Raw genomic sequence first — 3,290 nt, forward strand, 5'->3', positions numbered from 1 at the left:
CGCTAAAGCAATCTCCGGTACTTCGTCCAGAGAGTTATGCCACCCCTGTGCCTCGCCTGTGCCCCCAGCTCAAGCGCATGGACGCGCACGCGACATGTGCGCGCGCGCGCGCCCCTAGTCACCTTGCTCCCTGCGCGAGCGCGCACCGCGCGCGCACGCGCCGGTGATCGACGCCACCTTTAAGAAGGCCACACTTACCCCTTCATTCTCATTCCACTTCTCTTCTTCTTCCATATCCTTCTCCATCTCACAAGGTATTATACTAGGCCCCCTCTTAGTCCATTAATCTCTCATTTACTTGCACCACCTTTTAGGTAGCTTCTTTCTTCTTTTTCTTCTTTCTTCCTTCTTTCTCTAGTTACTCCCTTGGGATGTCTTTGCTCTCCCCTCTCTTTCAATCCCATTCTTCATGGGCATCTAGGCCCCAAACTCACTTACATGAGTAGATGAATAGTGTTGCTTACTTTTCTTGCACTCAATATGCATTATAATCATTAATAATGGATTGTGGAAAGTTACATTGCTCTCATTTTCACATAATCACATATTACTTGAGGGATGCACACCAAGTGTTCGATGAAAGGCACACTTAAATTTTGGACTTATTGTGACTACCTTGCCTCTCAACCAATCACTTTTTGAGTGCATCCCCACTTTCCACAAACCATTCATCCCCATTTATGGTCCCTAAGGGTGTGTGCTTCTCATGCCTCTTCCTTGCATGCTTAAACTACCCTTGCACCACATGAAAATTATTTGCCTTGCTCTTCACACATTATCCTAGTTACGTGTTGCAGCTGTCATGTAACAAAGATACCCATATTCTATGGCATAACTTTCATTACATAGAGCTCATGTATCTCCACTTCTTTGGGTTTGATATTTTTCCTTTCTAGCTTCCACAGGATGGTCATCAAAAAGGACAACGGGAAAGGCCCCAAGAAGCCAGCTTCCAATAAAGCGCGCCAAGAACTAACGGCCAGGCCCCTCCTGAAGAAGACCAAGGTCCCCGTTGACGTTCTAGAGAAGGACAACCCTCCTAAGGATTCAAACAAGTTTTCCAACCGTTACTGCGAACTTGTTTACTCCAGAATGATTGAAAGGAATTACCATCCGGAACCTCTCCTAGTCTTACCGGCTCACCTCAGTCCGATTGTGATGCCACACATTGACCGGAGGCATTGGAGATTCCTCTTGATGCAACCAACGGAGGCCAATCTCTCATGGGTGGTGGAATTCTACTCCAACTTCCACTCACCCCATCTCACATCAATATTTGTGCGCCGGAAACAAGTGTCGGTCACTGTGGAAACCATCCGAGAAGTCTTTGGGATTGAACCATCAACGGATGCATATGACGCCTACCAAGAAGTCTTGGCTACATGCGTTGACCGCGCATTCGATTGGAGCGCGATCCTCCGCGTCATTGCTTTACCCGACGCATTTTGGATTCGGGGGACCATAAAGCGAAGACCCAAGGGTTTAGATGTTCGCCACCTCACTCAAGAAGCCACGGCTTGGGCCCAAATTCTAGCTCACTACGTGCTCCCGAGCACACATGGGTCATCCATCACCGCCGAGCTTGCCTTATTGATATGGTGCATCTTGACCGAGAAACCGGTCAAAGTTCCGCATGCCATCCGCTAATCCATGGGACGCATTCATGCCAAGGGAAATCTACCATTCCCCGCTTTAGTGACGGCATTAGTTGCGAAAGCCGGCGTCAACCGGGAGACTAAAGATAGGCGAACCTCAATACCGGTCGATGGTGATATCATTCCGACCAAGAGATGCCTCAAGCCTCCGGAAGTCACCAAGGACATTGATCTACCCACACCAACTGGCCACGCTACCACTTCATCTACATCACAAAAATCGGCCGCCCAACGCCTTGAAGACCTTCACAACAAATTAGACCGTTATGAGAGGCGTAACCAACGCCGCTATGCTCATGTGAAGAGGCTTCTAAGCATGATCACCCCACCAATGGAGGAACCCGATATCTCCACCTCCACCGCAACTTCAAGCGGAGATAGCAATGGCATTGGAGATGTGACACACTCGGAGCTCAATCAACCAGCGCGCCTAACCTCTAGCACGGAGGACCGTGCTAAGTTTTAAGTGTGGGGAGGTCGGCCGACCGATCTCCGTAGGTAACATCTGAATAAATCTGAATAAATTAGGATAGGTTGCATGATTAGGTTTTAGTAGGATAGGTTGCATGATTAGGTCTTAGTTGGCACCATTCGCATGATAAGCCTGCTTGGTTGGAACAATGAAATTCTCTCTTAGGAAACCAACACTTTGGGGCAACCATGGCATTGCAAATTTTAAATGCTTTGATGCCAAAGTTGCATGAAGAATTATATTTTGGAACATGGTTTTGAGCTAAGAACACAAGCTTGTGAGATTTGAGCCTAATGGTGTGGTTACATCTTATAACCACTTATTTTTCCTTCTTGTGTGCATTATTCTCCTTCTATGATTGTGATCTTTGATTTGTTTGACTCTTTATGTCCATTATTTGGTGTATTCATGCATTTATATGATTGAGGCCATCATTTCATTAGCTCACTCACCCAAACGGCCTTACCTTCTATCTTCCTTTGTTAGCCAAACTTGAGCCTACGATCAACCCACTTTGTTCTTAATTTAGCACATTACAAGCCTTTAAGCGGAAAACAATAAAAGTCCTTATTTGGATCTTTGATTAGCTTAGGCTAGTGTGTGTGAATATCATTCAAGTGTGGGAACCTTGGGACATTGGGTGAATAAGAGGGTATTTTGTATTATTATTGAAATTATTGGGAATTGGGTACATACTCATGTATTGATCAAATGTAAAACTTCATGCATTGACGTTCTTGTATATAGAAAAAAAAATTGAGAAAAAAAACAATATGAAAAAAAAAAATAATAAAATATAGAAAAAAAAGAAAGAAAAAAAAAAAGAAAGAGGAAAAATAATGAAAAAGGGACAAAATGCCCCAAAGTGAAGCTCAAGAGGAATCAATGCATAAGTATAGTGAAACGAAAAGAAAATGCATGAGTATGTGGAAAAGTGAGGAATGGGTAGTTAGGTTAGCACTTAATTGTATAGGTCATTATATAGGTTAGGTGGGAAAAGTTCAAGTTAATTAAAGATTCAAATCCTAAGTCCACTAGCCATATACGACCCTACCTTGACCCTAACCCCATTACAACCTAGGAAAAGACCTCATGATAATTGTATGCACGCACTGAATAATTGTTGATTGTTAGATGAAAAACAAATCTTGGAAAGCATGATT

Source organism: Arachis ipaensis, chromosome B10, assembly GCF_059453495.1.
Source record: "Arachis ipaensis isolate K30076 ecotype BB chromosome B10, ASM5945349v1, whole genome shotgun sequence".
NCBI classification, from domain to species: Eukaryota; Viridiplantae; Streptophyta; class Magnoliopsida; order Fabales; family Fabaceae; genus Arachis; species Arachis ipaensis.